Source organism: Ranitomeya variabilis, chromosome 2 (genome assembly GCF_051348905.1).
Source record: "Ranitomeya variabilis isolate aRanVar5 chromosome 2, aRanVar5.hap1, whole genome shotgun sequence".
NCBI classification, from domain to species: domain Eukaryota; kingdom Metazoa; phylum Chordata; class Amphibia; order Anura; family Dendrobatidae; genus Ranitomeya; species Ranitomeya variabilis.
In genome coordinates, this window is record NC_135233.1 from 784,218,695 (window position 1) to 784,239,984 (window position 21,290).

Sequence of the window (21,290 nt, forward strand, 5' to 3'; positions counted from 1 at the left end):
TTCTACGGTAGTGTGATCCCGGCCTTAAAGTAAAGCACAATGGGTGTGGGATAACTATAAATCCCATCCACTTTACTGCAACTTTAAGATGCTGTGTTCTTTTCACAGCAAAAATACGCAGTGTGAAAAACTTAGCAAAAACTCATTGTGGGAACTTAACCTGAAAGGGTTTATAAGACTAGGAGTATGCAAATTGCCTCTTCTGAGAAAAAGAGGATTTAACTCTATAGCGCCACCTGTTGGAAGTAGCGATCCTACAAGTCACAATCAACCCTCTAACGTGTCGTGCAATATGACTTAGGATAAAAGCCAAATCAGTATCTCAATTCGCAGACACGGTGTTTCGGGCTGTTGGCCCTCGTCAGTGCGAAGCATGAGAACTGATTTGGCTAGGTGAGAGGCTCTGGACTGGGGTCTAAGGGGTATCGTTTCTCCTTATGGAGAGTGACATACCATCTCTGGCTTGTCAAGGTAAGGAGGCTTATTTGCCATACAATGCTCCTCTGGGAAATTAAATATGCAAATTGCCTCTTCTGAGAAAAAGAGGACTTAACTCTATAGCGCCACCTGTTGGAAGTAGCGATCCTACAAGTCACAATCAACCCTCTAACGAGTCGTGCAATATGACTTAGGATAAAAGCCTATCCTATCTTATCCTAAGTCATATTGCACGACTCGTTAGAGGGTTGATTGTGACTTGTAGGATCGCTACTTCCAACAGGTGGCGCTATAGAGTTAAGTCCTCTTTTTCTCAGAAGAGACAATTTGCATATTTAATTTCCTAGAGGAGCATTGTACGGCAAATAAGCCTCCTTACCTTGACAAGCCAGAGATGGTATGTCACTCTCCATAAGGAGAAACGATACCCCTTAGACCCCAGTCCAGAGCCTCTCACCTAGCCAAACCAGTTCTCATGCTTCGCACTGACGAGGGCCAACAGCCCGAAACACCGTGTCTGCGAATTGAGATACTGATTTGGCTTTTATCCTAAGTCATATTGCACGACTCGTTAGAGGGTTGATTGTGACTTGTAAGATCGCTACTTCCAACAGGTGGCGATATAGAGTTAAGTCCTCTTTTTCTCAGAAGAGGCAATTTGCATATTTAATTTCCCAGAGGAGCATTGTACGGCAAATAAGCCTCCTTACCTTGACAAGCCAGAGATGGTATGTCACTCTCCATAAGGAGAAACGATACCCCTTAGACCCCAGTCTAGAGCCTCTCACCTAGCCAAATCAGTTCTCATGCTTCGCACTGACGAGGGCCAACAGCCCGAAACACCGTGTCTGCGAATTGAGATACTGATTTGGCTTTTATCCTAAGTCATATTGCACGACTCGTTAGAGGGTTGATTGTGACTTGTAGGATCGCTACTTCCAACAGGTGGCGTTATAGAGTTAAGTCCTCTTTTTCTCAGAAGAGGCAATTTGCATATTCAATTTCCCAGAGGAGCATTGTACGGCAAATAAGCCTCCTTACCTTGACAAGCCAGAGATGGTATGTCACTCTCCATAAGGAGAAACGTTACCCCTTAGACCCCAGTCCAGAGCCTCTCACCTACCCAAATCAGTTCTCATGCTTCGCACTGACGAGGGCCAACAGCCCGAAACACCGTGTCTGCGAATTGAGATACTGATTTGGCTTTTATCCTAAGTCATATTGCACGCCTCGTTAGAGGGTTGATTGTGACTTGTAGGATCGCTACTTCCAACAGGTGGCGCTATAGAGTTAAGTCCTCTTTTTCTCAGAAGAGGCAATTTGCATATTCAATTTCCCAGAGGAGCATTGTACGGCAAATAAGCCTCCTTACCTTGACAAGCCAGAGATGGTATGTCACTCTCCATAAGGAAAAACGTTACCCCTTAGACCCCAGTCCAGAGCCTCTCACCTACCCAAATCAGTTCTCATGCTTCGCACTGACGAGGGCCAACAGCCCGAAACACCGTGTCTGCGAATTGAGATACTGATTTGGCTTTTATCATAAGTCATATTGCACGCCTCGTTAGAGGGTTGATTGTGACTTGTAGGATCACTACTTCCAACAGGTGGCGCTATAGAGTTAAGTCCTCTTTTTCTCAGAAGAGGCAATTTGCATATTTAATTTCCCAGAGGAGCATTGTACGGCAAATAAGCCTCCTTACCTTGACAAGCCAGAGATGGTATGTCACTTTCCATAAGGAGAAACGATACCCCTTAGACCTAAGACTAGGAGACAATTCCAAGCCTGTGTCTATTATGACAGCTCAGACCCATAGAAGTGACTGAGAAAACCACATACATCCTGTACAGAGTTGGAGCACTGTTTTGGGAGAAAGGATGCTTTGTTTATTCTGTATAGCTTCTTTAAAACTCTGGGGAGATAACATTTAGGGCTTCTTTCACAGAGGTTTTGCGTACAATATTTAAAATAGCAATGGATCAAACTCAGTACATAATACTATTGTATTCTTCATGTATCCTTCATGTATTCTTCAGGCAGTTGTTCAACCCCATTTTGAAAATACGCATTATCCCAATATAGATTGTGACAAACGAATCTCAATTGGTGCCATTTAAATTGCTAAGGTCCCTCCACTTTTCAGGCCCACTTGGGTATAACTGAAAAAAGTGCTGCAGGGGCTTCACAAATCTGACTTTCTCGTTAATCTGCCCCATTGAGTGCACGTAAATTCTGTTTCCATTAAATCAAAAGTGACAATTCGAGGCTGTAATTCCTCACCTTAAAAATACAGAATTAAAAAAAATGCAAATTATGTGAAAACAGCTTCCGGTTAATATCATTAGAACCCTGCAGATAACTCTATGGGGATCTTTGTTTAATGATTTGTGTTAATATTTAGATTTTCCTAAACCATTTACAGTATACTTGTCTCCGGAGATAGCAAAAGCATTTATATTTTTATCTTGCATAGATTTTCTGTAAAAAGGCATCATTCATGTACATTTAGGATTGACAATTTATGTATTCAACAGCAGTCACCTCAATTCTATTTTAAGATAGCACTAAAATGATTTTATTTTTCAGATCATTTTGAAATAAACCAAGCAGTCAACATTCCTTTCTGTATTTTCCCCTCCTTAAGGCTAGTTTCACATTTGCAGATGGGAGGGCTGTGGATGGCAGCGTACTTCCTACTCTCCGCCTACTTCTCCATGCATCCTTTGTTGCCCTGCGTACCTATCTTTAACATTGGGTACGCAGGGACGTGCGTTGTATGCGGATGTGTCAAATCGCCACATGCACACTCATGCGCATACAACTTACGTCCCTGTGTACCCAATGTTAAAGATAGGTATGCAGGGCAATGTAGGACGCATACATAAGTAGGCAGAGCGTAGGCGGAGATTCAAGGAGGAAGAAGGGAGGAAGTACGCTGCCATCTGCAGCCCTCCCAACCACAAATGTGAAACCAGCCATAATGGGTTGTCCGGCTATGTGGCAAACATGTGCAAGTACTGTATGTGACTGTAGATGTAGACGTCTGAACCCTTACAGTGCACCAAGGCCAAATGTACCATTAGTGGAATCTGGGCAGCTGCACAGGGGTCCAAGAGCTAAGGGGGCTGTCACACCAGAGGAGAGAGGATGCCCAGCGAGCGGCGCAACCTGATGGGAACACCAGGGTAGATGTACAAGCATGGCCACCTTCTAATATAAACCTGATTCAGACCCCTACACTCCCTAGACAGGTCTTTCCCCCTGTGAGTGATCATGTGCCTAAGCCCTCACCAGACCCGAACTTAACCAGTTTAGTGTGTAAGCCAGCAAGACATTAGTCCCACTACTACAAATAAGACAATAGGAGCAAGGCAAGACAAGCAGGTGGGAAAAGACACAACAAAAAACATTCCTCAGCTTCCCCAGAAGGAAACTCCGCTGCTGCAACAGAATGAACAACTCAGCTTATTCAGAGACAGGCTCCTTCAAAGAGGTCAGTATAGAAGATCTATAACTGGCAAGTAGGGTTGAGCGAAACGTATCGTTCATTTTCATAAGTCTCCGACTTTTGGTAAAGTCGGCGTCTCATGAAACCCGACCCGATCCCTGTATGGGGTCGGCCATGCGGTACGCGATCTTGGAGCCAAAGTCGCGTTTCGTATGACGCATTTAGCTCCATTTTTTCAGCCAATGAAGGAGCGTGGGCAGAGTGATGACATAGGGGTTAGGGCGTGCACGCCCATCATTTTATCGCTTGTGCGCAGTAGCGATTTGTAATGTGTAAAACGAAATTTCCTGGGCTGGGACGAGAGAGAGAGAGAGAGAGAGAGAGAGAGAGAAATCCCCATTGACGTGCATAGGGTTTCGTGTTCCGGCCGATCCTCGACTTTGCGCTGTAATCGGCTGATTTCGCCCGACTCGACTTTTCCAAAAGTCGGGTTTCGCGAAACAGGACTCGACCCTAAAAAAGTCAAGGTCGCTCAACCCTACTGGCAAGGAATCAAGCTAGCAGTGGGTTTATATAGTGGAAGGGAGTGGTCACAAAGTGCTACAGCTGAGTACTCAAGCCACAAGTTCACAACCAAAAGGGAAAGGGTCCTGAACTCCTTCAGCACCGAATCAAAGTAAAGCCACTCCAATTCGAGGTAATAGTCAAACAGACACTAAAAAGAGGACCTGGGATAGATTAAACTTTTGGCATGCTTCAATAGCCTCCATGGGAGGCTAGAATCTGCCACAACTCGATCGCCTCTGCTACATAAAGGTGATGCACAGATCACCTCTAGCTGAATTACAGCATTGCTTGAGCGCCCACCACATAGCAAGCCATCATCAACAACCATAAAGGTCTCCAGGAGACCTCTGGTTGTGATGACCCCTGATCACGTGACAGGGGACAGCGGTGTGCATATTTCCGGCCCTGTGGCCAGAAACACTTGTTAAATGCCGCTGTCAGCGTTTAACAGTGGCAATTAACTAGTTAATAGGCGCGAACGGATTGCGATTCCGCTTGCGCCTATTGCGGGCATGTGTCAACTGTTGAAAACAGCTGACATGCCATGGCTTTGAGGTGGGCTCACCGCCGGAGCCCACCTCAAAGCGGGGGATAATGCCAACTGACGTACTATTCCGTGTGCTGGCAAAAAGGGGTTAAGCAGATGATAACAAAACTTGACATAGTTATAAGTGCAAATACATTTATGTAAAATACAGAGAATAATATTCAAAATTAAATATGGAAACCAGTAAAGGTGGGTTGCATAAAGGGGACAGTGGGTGGGAATGGATATTCAGAAAAATATTAACAATATCAACAGTATATAGTACACATTCCAACTCATTGTTCCACTGTATTCATGTATTTAAAAAGTATAACAACATATGTACAAAGAACCAACCAATTAATACCACGTGAGAAAGATTAGCACACTGAATTAATAGTTACATACCTATGAGCAAAAGAAAGGATGTCCTGACCAGAATGTTCCCAGCCCCAACATACGTTTCACTTTGCTTCCTCAAGGAGCATGTTATTCCAAAGGGTGTGCCACCAAATATTAAGTTGAGGGTGCTAACAATTTTGTCCGGCCCATGTTTGTGATTTTCTGCGAAATGATGTCCAATTTACCTTTTTTTTCCTCTGTTTTTTTGTGTTGCTCCAATACACACAAAGGAAATAAACATGTGTATAACAAAATATGTACCGTAATTGCAATAATTTTCTGGGAGAAACACTAGATTTTCTGAAATAATTTCAAAGGTGCCAACACTTTTGGCCGTGACTGTATATGATGCCTGATGAACAATATTGTAAACACTATATAATTATTTTTGCCACACAATGAACTCTGCAAAAAAATAGAAAAAAATAACAGAATTACTGTTTTTGTTTATTGCGCTTCACCTAAAATGTCATCGAAATGTTGTACATATCACAAAATGGTGACAATAAAAATTAAAGCTTGTTATATATTAAATAAGCCTTCATAGAGCTCTGTGAACGAAAAAAACATTTTAGGGTATGTACCCACAATCCGGAGTTGCTGCGGGTTAGGCGCTGTGTACTTATGCAGTGTCTACTACGTGTCCACAAGAAGGCTACCTGCATGTAAGTGCACACTGCCAAAATGTTTTAAAAAATGATGATTTTTTTTGACACTGCGAACAGACAGAAATAGATAAAAACAATTAAAAATGCAACAAAAAGGTTTCCCAGAGCCGATTACCTCATAATTATCAAAAACATGACTACAAGGAAATTCAATGCAAGCACATGAAGGATTATTAGTATAAATCACAAAAAATTGAATAATCAAACCTCTGAATATACAGATGATGTAGGCACATACCTGTGAGTTTGATGGCAATGGTTAACCCTGCGGCATGAAAAAAACAAGCAGTAAATAAAAGAGGGATTATAGCAGAGAGATAATAGAGATAATTCTCTAGCCCGGATAAAATAACCCAAGAGAAAACAAAATGATCTGGGATAGATGAAATAAAGAGGGCATATAATTTGCTAAGCCTAGATATAATCCACTAGATGGTGGCTTGATTCTAACGTATCGGGTATTCTAGAATATGTATGCGTAGTGTATAGCACAGCCCACGTAGTATATTGCACAGCCATGCAGTACATTGTGCAGCCAATGCAGTACATTGCGCAGCCAACGCAGTACATTGCGCAGCCAACGCAGTACATTGCGCAGCCCACGTAGTACATTGCGCAGCCCACGTAGTACATTGCGCAGCCTACGTAGTATATTGCGCAGCCCACGTAGTATATTGTGCAGCCCACGTAGTACATTGCGCAGCCCACATAGTACATTGTGCTGCCCACGTTGTACATTGCGCAGACCACGTTGTACATTGCGCAGCCCACGTAGTATATTGTGCAGCCCACATAGTATATTGCGCAGCCCACGTTGTATATTGCGAAGCCCACATTGAATATTGCGCAGCCCACGTTGTATATTGTGCAGCCCACATAGCATATTGCGCAGTCCACGTAGTATATTGCGCAGCCCACGTTGTATATTGCACAGCCCACGTTGTATATTGCGCAGCCCACATTGTATATTGCGCAGCCCACGTAGTATATTGCACAGCCCACGCAGTATATTGCGCAGCCCATGTAGTATATTGCACAGCCCACACAGCATATTGCGCAGCACACGTTGTACATTGCGCAGCCCCCATTGTATATTGTGCAGCCCACGTTGTACATTGCGCAGCCCACGTTGTATATTGCGCAGCCCACATTGTACATTGCGCAGCCCACGTATATTGCGCAGCCCATGTTGTATATTGCGCAGCCCACGTAGTATATTGCTTAGCCCATGCAGTATATTGCTTAGCCCACATTGTACATTGTGCAGCCCACGTTGTACATTGCACAGCCCACGTTGTATATTGCGCAGCCCACGATGTATATTGCACAGCCCACGTAGTATATTGCGCAGCCCACGCAGTATATTGCTTAGCCCACGTTGTACATTGTGCAGCCCACGTTGTACATTGCGCAGCCCACGTTGTATATTGCGCAGCCCACGTTGTATATTGCGCAGCCCACATAGTATATTGCTTAGCCCATGCAGTATATTGCGCAGCTCACATTGTACATTGCGCAGCCCACGTTGTATAGTGCGCAGCCCACTTTGTATATTGCGCAGCCCACATTGTATATTACGCAGCCCATGTTGTATATTGCGCAGCCCACGTTGTATATTGCGCAGCCCACGTAGTATATTGCGCAGCCCACGTTGTATATTGCGCAGCCCACGTTGTATATTGTGCAGCCCACGTTATATATTGCACAGCCCACGTATATAGCAATGTGGGCATGATATCCCTGTTAAAAAAAAGAATTAGAATAAAAAATAGTTATATACTCACCTTCCGTTGGTGCCTGGATCCAGGAAGCGGTTACCGACGCTTGGGATCCACCGAAGCTCCGCCGAGCCGCTCGCGCCGGCCGCCATCTTCCGTTCCCAGGATGCATTGCAAAATTACCCAGATGACTTAGCGGTCTCGCGAGACCGCTAAGTCTTCTGGGTAATTTCGCAATGCATCACCGGGAAAGGAAGATGGCGGACGGCGCGAGCGGCTCGGCGGACTACTGGAGGGTGAGTATAGCAGGTTTTTTGTTCTTTTTAATTATTTTTAACATTACATTTTTTTACTATTGATGCCGCATAGGCTGCATCAATAGTAAAAAATTGGGGACACACAGGGTTAATAGCAGCGGTTACGTTACCGCCGGCATTAACCCTGTGTGAGCGGTGACCGGAGGTGAGTATGGGGGCGCCGGGCAGTGAGTGCGGGGAGTAAGGAGGGGCCATTTTCTTCCGGACTGTGCGCGTCGCTGATTGGTCGTGGCAATAGTCGTGGGCATTTTGCCACGACCAATCAGCGACTTGGATTCCATGACAGACAGAGGCCGCGACCAATGAATATCCGTGACAGAAAGAAAGACAGACAGAGAGAAGGACAGACAGAAAGACGGAAGTGACCCTTAGACAATTATATAGTAGATATTATATTGGAGAGTGCCGGATGAGAGATGAATGAGAAACAGAGATGATACTCAAGAAACAGTCACCTCCTAGAAGCCACATAGGAATGCCGATAAAATACCTGTATGTACGTAGCATACATACATGGGGGGAGAATGCCAGAAGAGAAATGTGCTGAGGTGCAGGGCAAGGATGGAAAAAAAACACCCGAGCGGGTCTGGGAAGCGACCCGCTCCGGGGGTTTCTTTCCATCCTTGCCCCACCATTTTCCCGGAGTCCACTGCACAGGAAACGATGGAACTGAGGGGGGTTCTGGCCTTTCACAAAATGTCAGCAGAGCCCCCTGCAGCACCAGACACCCCCGCAGCACCGGACACCTGCAGCGGCGGGCCGCACATTGGAACACCCCCTCATCCCAGCCTGCGGCCTGCAGCATCACCCCACTCCTGCCACCTCCAGCAGCGACCCTGGGACCCCTTTACCACAGCCACCACCCACTGTAAACAATAAGACGCATGGATTATAAGAAGCACCACCATTTTATAAAAAAAAAAATTTGTATTTTTCTCCTCAAAATTTGGGGTGCGTTTTATAAGCCATAGCGTCTTATAAACTGAAAAATACGGTATATTAACAGCAATACTAGAATTGCTTTTTTTCTTTGCTCACCCAGCCTCACAAAAAAATTAAACTAAAAGTGATTAAAAAGTGAAGTACAGCTTGTGCAATAAAAAGTAAGCCCTCATACAACTTTGTCAACAGAAAAATAATAGTTATGTTTTTTTAAATGAATTAAAAAAAGTTATGTCATTTTTTTAATTGATTTTTTTGTGCAAAAACAGTTAAACGTGAACGCTAGAAATTTGGTATTTTCATTATGGTAGCAACCTGCTGAATAAAGTTAATATGTCAATTAAACTGAATAATGAACAGGGCTTAAAAATGAAACAATTTACATAATTGCAGTTTATTTTGCACATTCCTCCTCCCAAACAGTGTAATAAAAAGTGATAAAACAGTCATATATACTAAAAAAAATGCAACTGAAAACTATTTTTTTATGCAAAAAATAGCTCTCAAGCAGCTCCATTGACATGGAATTGTACAACTTATGGCTCTCAGAATTTGGTGATACAAAAGCAATTTTTTTTAAAATGCTATATTTATTGTATAAATGTAATAAAGTGTGTTAAATCCATAAAATAACAAACTCATCAGGTACACACCCTGCTTGAATCCAATGCTGGCTTCCCGCCACTGGTGCAGTCCCGGTATTTTCACTAGAGCAGTTATGTCACTAAGCTGTAGTGACTTGCTGGCTACAGCAGTGACATCACAGCTCTTCATGGAAGGGTCATCAGAAGAAAACCTCTACTGCATCCTCACCATAAAATTCAGCATCAGACATATGCAAAAAGTTTTTTAAACAGGCCTGATGCATTTTGGAAACTGATGAGGTTAAAATAGGGGACTGATGAGGTTAAAATAGAACTCTTTCGCCACAATGATCAAAGGTATATGTGGAGAAAAAAGGGCACAGAATTTCAGGGAAAGAGCATCTAGCCAACCATTAAACACAGGGTGGACCAATCATGCATTGGGGTTGTAATCTCTAAATATTTGCATGTTGAAAACATGTATCTTAGTTAAGCTACTCCATCACATAATTCCAAAAACAAAGAGAAAAAGGAGTCCAGAAAAGCTCAATAAAAATTGCAAACTTTTATTTCAACAGATTAAAAACAGATAATGAGGTTCCAATAATTTTATTACTGGTGAAAGTAACTATGAAAGGGGCTGAACAGCATTATCTCTCAATACTTATAATCTCAAACATTTAATCATAATTTCAAGATGTTAATTTATGTAAATACATGCAACATCATATGGTTCATGACCAATATATAGAAATGGATTAAGGACAATCTGTATACAGGGTGCGCCATTTATATGGATACACCTAAATAAAATGGGAATGGTTGGTGATATCAACTTCCTGTTTGTGGCACATTAGAATATGGGAGGGGGAAAACCTTTCAAGATGGGTGGTGACCAAGGCGCCATTTTGAAGTCGACCATTTTGAATCCAACTTTACAAATGGCCCACCCAGGTGTATCCATATACACTCACTGGCCACTTTATTAGGTACACCTGTCCAACTTCTTGTTAACACTTAATTTCTAATCAGCCAATCACATGGCGGCAACTCAGTGCATTTAGGCATGTAGACATGGTCAAGACAATCTCCTGCAGTTCAAACTGAGCATCAGTATGGGGAAGAAAGGTGATTTGAGTGCCTTTGAACGTGGCATGGTTGTTGGTGCCAGAAGGGCTGGTCTGAGTATTTCAGAAACTGCTGATCTACTGGGATTTTCACGCACAACCATCTCTAGGGTTTACAGAGAATGGCCCGAAAAAGAAAAAAAATCCAGTGAGCGGCAGTTCTGTGGGCGGAAATGCCTTGTTGATGCCAGAGGTCAGAGGAGAATGGGCAGACTGGTTCGAGCTGATAGAAAGGCAACAGTGACTCAAATCGCCACCCGTTACAACCAAGGTAGGCCTAAGAGCATCTCTGAACGCACAGTGCATCGAACTTTGAGGCAGATGGGCTACAGCAGCAGAAGACCACACCGGGTACCACTCCTTTCAGCTAAGAACAGGAAACTGAGGCTACAATTTGCACAAGCTCATCGAAATTGGACAGTAGAAGATTGGAAAAACGTTGCTTGGTCTGATGAGTCTCGATTTCTGCTGCGACATTCGGATGGTAGGGTCAGAATTTGGCGTAAACAACATGAAAGCATGGATCCATTCTGCCTTGTATGGAGCATCTTTGGGATGTGCAGCCGACAAATCTGCGGCAACTGTGTGATGCCATCATGTCAATATGGACCAAAATCTCTGAGGAATGCTTCCAGCACCTTGTTGAATCTATGCCACGAAGAATTGAGGCAGTTCTGAAGGCAAAAGGGGTCCAACCCGTTACTAGCATGGTGTACCTAATAAAGTGGCCGGTGAGTGTAAATGGCCCACCCTGTACATATTTGTCAAAAGTTATCTCTGGAATATATTTGCAAAATAAATTCGGTAGAGTGATTAAAAACAATCCAGATACTGTATATATTTGTCAAAAATTGTCTTTGGAATATATTTCCAAAATAAATTGTCACCTTCTCACTCCATATATTTTCCCCTATATTTTACAAATATATTTTCTACTAAATGGCTTTCAAATAATTCATATTTCATAGCAGGAGAGCATTCATAAACCACATTAGATGAAAAAATTGCATCTATACATAACATGTTTTAATGAACAATATTACATAGTTATAATAGGCATATCAGGTATATAGAAGAAGGTAATTACCCATAGTAATGTCCACAACCGCACTGCATCACTACCCCAAAGCGCATTTCGCGTCACTCGCTTCCTCTGGGTTCTTTTTTATTTATTTATTTTTATAATGAAACTTCATTATCTGCTTTTAGTCTACTGAAATAAAAGTTTGTAATGTTTATTGAGATTTTCTGGGCTTGTTTTTGGAATTCTTTGGAGTTGTGTTGCAGCCTATGGCAATGGGAACATGTCACTGATAGAGGTAAGTATAGATTCTATGAAATTTCAACAAATTCTTGATGCAAACATAACTCCATCTGTAAAAAGCTGAAGTTGAAAAGAATGATGGCTTCTACAAATGGATCATAATCCACAATAGACTACCTCAAAGGCACAAGCTGAATGTTTTGCAATGGCCCTCACAGTCCCCTAATCTAAATATCACTGAAAATCTGTGGCAAGACATCACAATAGCCTTGCATGCAAAACCCTCAAACAAGAATTGAAAGATCCTTCTCTGGTTACAAAAAGCACTTACAAGCTGTAATATTTTCAAAAGTGAGTGCTACTAGATAGTAACCGTGTCAGGTGCCCAAACTTTTGCATTGACCCATTCTCCTTTTTATAATTTTTAAAACGTAAAATATATATATATATATATATATATATATATATATATATATATATATACACTGTATATATATGTGTGTGTTTATATATATATATATATATATATATATATTTTTTTTTTTTAATAAAATACAAAAGGAATGTGTCATTTTTAAGTTAAAGTGAACCTATAAGCAGGATGTCACAAACATGTTTCACATCATATAGACAGACTGTTTGTGCTTTGGGGTGGCCTGTGGGCAGAACTTTCCTTGGCTTCTCTGGCTAGAGCAGGAAGATAAGACTCTGCCCACAGTCCCGCGAAGGAGCACGGGAATCTCATTAACTGAAAACTTTTAACACTGATTACACAAGAACCACAAGATGTATTTCTTCACCTCAAGTGTCATTTTAAGTAGTTTAACACTGTCACCCTGACATTGCCTGTAGCTTACTTAGCAAAATCCTGCTGACAGGTTCGCTTTAAGGCCTTTTAGACATCATTTCATCTTCAACTTGCTTAACAGTAATTTTGACCAGGGGTGCCCAAACTTTTACATGGCACTGTAACATGAAAAACATACTTACCCCTGTGAAATTAGTGTGGCAATTCCTGGCACTATAAAGTTATAAAACCACTGCATCCGATTAGCAGTGAAGGCTGGTATTCTGGATATATGAAGGATTTAGTTGATGTCCAGTCGCTGATTGGCTGCTGCAGTCATGTGACCATGCACTGCAGGAGTGGCATTGGTCCATGTGGTAAGTATATATTTTTTATGTTATGTGGACCACTGTGGACCACTTCAGGAGTTCAGTGAACAAACACTTTAAGGCCAGCGTCACACTTAGAGTAGGGAAATATGGTCCATTTTTTACAGACCAAATATGCAGAAATGTTCCTGAACAGTGATCTGTATGTCATCCGTAGGCAAGGTATTTTGCTCATGTAAATCTCCGTATGTAATCCGTATGGCATCTGTACAGCGAGATTTTCTCGCCAGCTTGCAAAATGGACATAGAACGGATCCATGGGCTCAAATATTCGTGAAAACATATATACAGTCTATATATATACTGTATATATATATATGTCAGTGAGACACACATATATATTTAAATTTAATACAGCACTAGATAGCTTAAAAGCTGGTAATTCAATTGCCGGCTTTTGCTATCTCCTTATCAAACCCGACAGGATATGAGACATGGTTTACATACAGTAAACCATTTCATATCCCTTATTTTTTTTACATATTCCTCACTACTAATGTTAGAAGTGTCTATGTGCAAAATTTGGGGGCTCTAGGTGTTAATATAAACGGTTAAATCACGGAAAAAAACTGGCGTGGTGAATTAATAATGGATAGGTGCCTTATTGATATCTCTCCATTATTAGCCAGGCTTAATGTCACCTTACATTAACAAGGTGATATCAAACCTTTATTACCCCATATCCCACTGCTACTCGAGAGTGGGAAGAGACAGGCTAAGTGCCAGAATAGGTGCATCTTACAGATGCGCCTTTTCTGGGGTGGCTGGGGGCAGATGTTTTTAGCCAGGGGGGGCAATAACCATGGTCCCTCTCTAGGCTTTTAATATCTGCCCTCAGTCACTGGGTTTCCCACTCTGGTGGAGAAAATTGCGCGGGAACCCACGCCAGTTTTTTTCCATGATTTAACCCTTTATTTTAACACCTAGAACCCCCAAATTTTGCACACAGACACTTCTAACATTATTAGTGAGGAATAGGTAAAAAATAAGAGATATGAAATGGTTTACTGTATGTAAACCATGTCTCATATCCTGTCGGGTTTGATAAGGAGATAGCAAAAGCCGGCAATAGAATTACCGGCTTTTAAGCTATCTAGCTCTGTGTTAAATATAAATATATATATATATACTAGATGGTAGCCCAATTCTAATAACACATTGGGTATTCTAGAGTATGTATGTAGTTTATTTATGAAGATTTTAGAATAATACATTGAATACACAGGATTCGGCCGGCCGTGACCAATTAGCGAAGCGTGATTCAAATCCCGCACCAATTCGCGTCCGGACTGCGCCTGTCACTGATTGTTCGCGGCCGGCCATGTAGTATAAAACAGCCCACATAGTTAATAGCACAGCCACGTAGTATATTGCACAGCCACGTAGTATATAGCACAGCCATGTATTATATTGCATAGCCACGTAGTATATTGCACAGCCACGTAGCATACTGCACAGCCACGTAGTACATAGCACAGCCACGTAGTATATAGCACAGCCACGGAGTATATAGCACAGCCCACGGAGTATATAGCACAGCCACGGAGTATATAACACAGCCCATGGAGTATATAGCACAGCCACATAGTATATAGCACAGCCCGCGGAGTATATAACAGCCCACATAGCATATAACACAGCTCACGTAGTATATAACAGCCCACGCACGCAGTATATAACACAGCCGAAGTAGTGTATAACACAGCCCACGTAGTGTATAACACAGGCCACGTAGTGTATAACACAGCCCACATAGTATATTGCACAGCCCACGTAGTATATAGCACAGCCCACGTAGTATATAGCACAGCCCACGTAGTATATTGCACAGCCCACATAGTATATAGCACAGCCCACGTAGTATATTGCACAGCCCACGCAGTATATAGCACAGCCCACATAGTATATTGCACAGCCCACGCAGTACATTGCACAGCCCACGTAGTTCATTGTATAGCCCACGTATTATATAGCACAGCCCACATATTATATAGCACAGCCCACGTATTATATTGCACAGCCCAATTATTATATAGCAAAGCCCATGTATTACATTGCACATCTCACGTATTATATTGCACAGCCCACGTATTATATTGCACAACCCACGTATTATATTGCACAGCCCACGTATTATATTGTACAGCCCACGTAATATATTGCACAGCCCACGTAGTATATTGCACAGCCCACGTAGTATATTGCACAGCCCACACAGTATATTGCACAGCCCACGCAGTATATAGCACAGCCCACATAGTATATTGCACAGCCCACGCTGTATATACCACAGCCCACATAGTATATTGCACAGCCCATGCAGTATATAGCAATGTGGGCATCATATCTCTGTTAAAAAAAAGAATTAAAATAAAAAATTGTGATATACTCACCTTCCGTTGGCCCCGGATGCAGGCGAAGCGGTTACCGACGCTCCTCCGGAGTGCCTGTCGCTGATTGTTCGCGGCCAGCCATGTAGTATATAACAGCCTACGTAGTACATAGCACAGCCAAGTAGTTTATAGCACAGCCACGTAGTATATTGCACAGCCACGTAGTATATAGCACAGCCACATAGTATATAGCACAGCCACGGAGTATATTGCACAGCCCACGGAGTATATAGCACAGCCACATAGTATATAGCACAGTTCACGGAGTATATAACAGGCCACATAGCATATAACACAGCCACATAGTTTATAACAGCCCACGCAGCATATAACACAGCTCACGTAGTATATAACAGCCCACGCACGCAGTATATAACACAGCCCACATAGTGTATAACACAGCCCACGTAGTATATTGCACAGCCAACATAGTACATTGCACAGCCCACGTATTATAAAGCACAGCCCATGTATTATATAGCACAGCCCACGTATTATATTGCACAGCCCACATATTATATAGCACAGCCCATGTATTATATTGCACAGCCCACGTATTATATTGCACAGCCCACATAGTATATTGCACAGCCCACGTAGTATATTGCACAGCCCACGTATTATATTGCACAGCCCACATATTATATTGTACAGCCCACGTAATATATTGCACAGCCCACGTAGTATATTGCACAGCCCACGTAGTATATTGCACAGCCCACACAGTATATTGCACAGCCCACGCAGTATATAGCACAGCCCACGCAGTATATAGCACAGCCCACGTAGTATATTGCACAGCCCACACAGTATATAGCACAGCCCACGTAGTATATTGCACAGCCCATGCAGTATATAGCAATGTGGGCATCATATCTCTGTTAATAAAAAGAATTAAAATAAAAAATAGTGATATACTCACCTTCCGTTGGCCCGGATGCTGGCGAAGCGGTTACCGATGCTCCTCGCGCGCACCAGTCCCAAGTGTGCATTGCAGTCTTGCGAGATGATGACGTAGCGGTCTCGCGAGACCGCTACGTCATCATCTTGCGAGACCGCAATGCATGGAGTGGTCACCGGAGTGTCGCGAGGAGCGGGAAAGGCCGGTTCTGGATCTGAGGGGCCAACGGTGAGTATATAACGATTTTTTTTTTTAAATTATTTTTAACATTAGATCTTTTAACTATTGATGCCGCATAGGCAGCATCAATAGTAAAAAGTTGGTCACACAGGGTTAATAGCAGTGGTAAGGTAACGGAGTGTGTTACCCGCAGCATAACGCGGTCCGTTACCGCTGCCATTAACCCTGTGTGAGTGCTGACTGGAGGGGATGATGGAGCGAGCACTGACTGCGGGGAGGAAGGAGCGGCCATTTTGCCGCCGGACTGTGCCCGTCGCTGATTGGTTGTGGCCGTTTTGCCGCGACCAATCAGCGACTTGGATTTCCATGACAGACAGAGGCCGCGACCAATGAATATCCGTGACAGACAGACAGACGAAAGTGACCCTTAGACAATTATATAGTAGATATATATGTGTGTCTCAATGACATATATACAGTAGCTATCTAACCCCTCCATTATTGGACCAACAATCCCTATATGTGTTAGCTGTTTTAGGATTTTACACAATGGCAGAGTTCTTTTGATAGCTGACTATGTCTACTAGTATATCATAATATAAGACTTAGTCTTAGCATTATTTGAATGTTAATATAGGTGTAAGATAATTTATATAATTAATAAGTTTCACTTTCTATATTGAAATTTGTCATATATTTTTGTACCTATATACCAATATGCAAATACATGTCTAACTATATCTCCTGTGCACAGACCCTTAATTTTGGGTCTATGAGGGAATTTTTCTCCATATAGCCCGGCTGCCTCGGTATGTTCTTTTACAGGTCTCACATATTTTCATATTTTTTACATCTGATGTTATATTAATAAAGTATTATATTCCACAAATAATAGTTATCTGATTCTTTTGATCTCCTTACATAATCTCTATGACCTGCATTATATTGGAGTATATTTATGCTCTGCAGAAAATATCTGGTGAGATTACTAATATAAGTTTCATCATTATATATACTGTATATATGTACACGCACAAAAACACATGATATATACACATATACAGATGAGGAGGAGGAAGGAGGATGGGGACACAAACAGGACTGTTGGCTGCTGGCCTTCCCCTCACTCTCAACCTCTGACTCGATACTGCCAAAGGAGAGAGAGAGAGATGAGTGCAGGGACTGTAAGTAATGCTGTACACCACTGTGCACTTCATAAAGGGGCTGCAGAAACATAGGGCCGCTTTTGTGGATGGGATCCCTAGACAGTTGCCTAGTTTGCCTCCCCTTAATGCCGACCTTGCTGCAGCCAATCAGCAGTCACTGACTGGCTGCAGCATTCACATTTTGTCTAAGCGGAAAAAATGCACTATTCTTAAATGGCTTTGCTCCATAACCCATGTATACCTGTTTATTCATATGTTAGCTAGTTGAATGTGCACCTGTTAATGAGCTGAGCTGCATGATGTATCGAGTTACACAAGCCATGGTTAAAATAAAAAATCAGATTCAAAATGTTTCTAGGCAGCAATAGATTTTTTTTCCCCATCATGAAACCGCAAAAACAATATAATGAAGATATACAACAATATTGCAAAGACTATATATTTAGACTATAGATTTTACTGACAATTTAGCCACTGCAGGTAAAAGGTAGAGTTTTACGGTAATACACTTTACATTAATAATACAGAGCATTCAAATACAAATACAGGCACTTATTGACATTTTTTTCATTAAATGAAGAATTTGTCATCAGAAAATAAAAACTGTTTAAATCAAATATTTATTTTAAACATTTTTATTTAACCCCGTTCCTGATAAGGCACATTTTGTTTTTTTTTGTACATGTGATTTGAAGGACTGTTAAAAATTTTCTCATTCGGATATTACTAATTTCTTTGTCTTTTTTTCGTTATACACGGGACTTCATTTTTATATCACGGTCATATTCCTGCATTTTTTTTGCTGATATCAAGCAATATTGGTGGAAAATAAAGGAAATAACGGTCTGTATATTTAATTTTTTAATTTTTGATTATGACTGCAAATAATTACTAAAATGCATTTAGTAGAAGACCGACAAACGTTTTTTCTTCAAGGAACTCTGAGGGATAAATTTATGGGTAGAACCAAATGAGTAACTATTAGGGTTGAGCGAAACGGGTCGTTCATTTTCAAAAGTCGCCGACTTTTGGCAAAGTCGGCGTCTCATGAAACCGAGCCGATCCCAGCGTTGCATCGGCCATGCGGTACGCGACTTTTGCGCCAAAGTCGCGTTCCAATGACGCGAAAAGCGCCATTTCTCAGCCAATGAAGGTGAACGCAGAGTGTGGGCAGCGTGATGACATAGGTCCTGGTCCCCACCATCTTAGAGAAGGGCATTGCAGTGATTGGCTTGCTGTCTGCGGCGTCACAGGGGCTATAAAGGGGCGTTCCCGCCGACCGCCATCTCACTGCTGCTGATCTGAGCTTAGGGAGAGGTTGCTGCCGCTTCGTCAGAAGCAGGGATAGCGTTAGGCAGGGTCCACTAACCACCAAACCGCTTGTGCTGTAGTGATTTCCACTGTCCAACACCACCTTCGGTGTGCAGGGACAGTGGAAGCTACATTTTTTTTTTTTTTCTCTCAGCGCTGTAGCTCATTGGGCTGCCCTAGAAGGCTCCCTGATAGCTGTATTGCTGTGTGTACGCCACTGTGGAAACCAACTGCTTTTTTCAAAGCACATATCCTCTTGTTCCTTCCTTTCTGCACAGCTATCTTTTTTGTTTGTCCACACTTTTTATTTAATTTGTGCATCAGTCCACTCTTTATTGCTGCCTGCCATACCTGGCTGAGATTACTGCAGGGAGATAGTAATTGTAGGACAGTCCCTGGTTTTTTTTTTTTGTTGGAGATTAAGATTGGCATTTCTGCTAGAGTGCCATCCGTGTGTGTGCCATCTCTCACTGAGTGGGCCATAGAAAGCCTATTTATTTTTTTCCATGATTTGGGTTCTAAAATCTACCTGAAAAAAAAACACTACATCAATCAGTGGTAGAAAAATATTGGCCTCAGTCAGGGCTTGTGTGCCACTCCTGACTCCTGTGTGTGCCATCTCTCACTCAGTGGGCCATAGAAAGCCTTTTGGTTTCTAAAGTCTCCCTGAAAAAAAAAAAAAAAAAAAAACAGTGGGAGATTAATATTGCCCTTTCAGCTTGTGTGCCAGTCTTGACTCCTGGGTGTGCCACCTCTCTCTCTCAAATTGTGGGCCATAGAAAGCCTATTTATTTTTTTCCTTGATTTGGGTTCTAAAATCTACCTTAAAAAAAACACTACATCAATCAGTGGTAGAAAAATATTGGCCTCAGTCAGGGCTTGTGTGCCACTCCTGACTCCTGTGTGTGCCATCTCTCACTCAGTGGGCCATAGAAAGCCTATTTATTTTTTTGCTTGATTTGGGTTCTAAAATCTACCTTTAAAAAAATCACTACATCAATCAGTGGGAGAAAAATATTGGCCTCAGTCAGGGCTTGTGTGCCACTCCTGACTCCTGTGTGTGCCATCTCTCACTCAGTGGGCCATAGAAAGCCTATTTATTTTTTTCCTTGATTTGGGTTCTAAAATCTACCTGAAAAAAAAAACACTACATCAATCAGTGGTAGAAAAATATTGGCCTCAGTCAGGGCTTGTGTGCCACTCCTGACTCCTGTGTGTGCCATCTCTCACTCAGTGGGCCATAGAAAGCCTATTTATTTTTTTCCATGATTTGGGTTCTAAAATCTACCTGAAAAAAAAACACTACATCAATCAGTGGTAGAAAAATATTGGCCTCAGTCAGGGCTTGTGTGCCACTCCTGACTCCTGTGTGTGCCATCTCTCACTCAGTGGGCCATAGAAAGCCTATTTATTTTTTTCCATGATTTGGGTTCTAAAATCTACCTGAAAAAAACACTACATCAATCAGTGGTAGAAAAATATTGGCCTCAGTCAGGGCTTGTGTGCCACTCCTGACTCCTGTGTGTGCCATCTCTCACTCAGTGGGCCATAGAAAGCCTATTTATTTTTTTGCTTGATTTGGGTTCTAAAATCTACCTTTAAAAAAATCACTACATCAATCAGTGGGAGAAAAATATTGGCCTCAGTCAGGGCTTGTGTGCCACTCCTGACTCCTGTGTGTGCCATCTCTCACTCAGTGGGCCATAGAAAGCCTATTTATTTTTTTCCATGATTTGGGTTCTAAAATCTACCTGAAAAAAAAACACTACATCAATCAGTGGTAGAAAAATATTGGCCTCAGTCAGGGCTTGTGTGCCACTCCTGACTCCTGTGTGTGCCATCTCTCACTCAGTGGGCCATAGAAAGCCTATTTATTTTTTTGCTTGATTTGGGTTCTAAAATCTACCTTTAAAAAAAATCACTACATCAATCAGTGGGAGAAAAATATTGGCCTCAGTCAGGGCTTGTGTGCCACTCCTGACTCCTGTGTGTGCCATCTCTCACTCAGTGGGCCATAGAAAGCCTATTTATTTTATTATTATTATTTGGTTTCTAAAGTCTCCCTGAAAAAAATAAAAATAAATAAAAAAACAGTGGGAGAGTAATATTGCCCTTTCAGCTTGTGTGCCAGTCTTGACTCCTGGGTGTGCCACCTCTCTCT